Raw genomic sequence first — 326 nt, 5'->3', positions numbered from 1 at the left:
AAGCAGTTGCATATTTTGTTTTCCCATCCTGTATGTATTCAGAATCAGAATCAGCTTTATTGGCCAGGTATAAACACATACGAGGAATTTGACTTAGGTTGGAACAAGCCTCCATATTATTCAAATATTTGTTCTTATATTTTTATTCCTATTATTATTATTATTATTTCATGTACGTTGTATGTATGTATATTGTATCCTAGTATTTCATTTATATTTATATTCTGTGTTGTATGACTGATGTATGTTTGCTGCTATAACACCCTAATTTCCCATTTGTTGGGATCAATGAATATCTATCTATCTATCAATCAATCAATCAATCA

The sequence above is a fragment of the Etheostoma spectabile genome, chromosome 1, assembly GCF_008692095.1.
Source record: "Etheostoma spectabile isolate EspeVRDwgs_2016 chromosome 1, UIUC_Espe_1.0, whole genome shotgun sequence".
Taxonomy (NCBI): domain Eukaryota; kingdom Metazoa; phylum Chordata; class Actinopteri; order Perciformes; family Percidae; genus Etheostoma; species Etheostoma spectabile.
The sequence above is the reverse complement of the archived record's forward strand: the minus strand, read 5'-3'. Positions refer to the sequence as shown.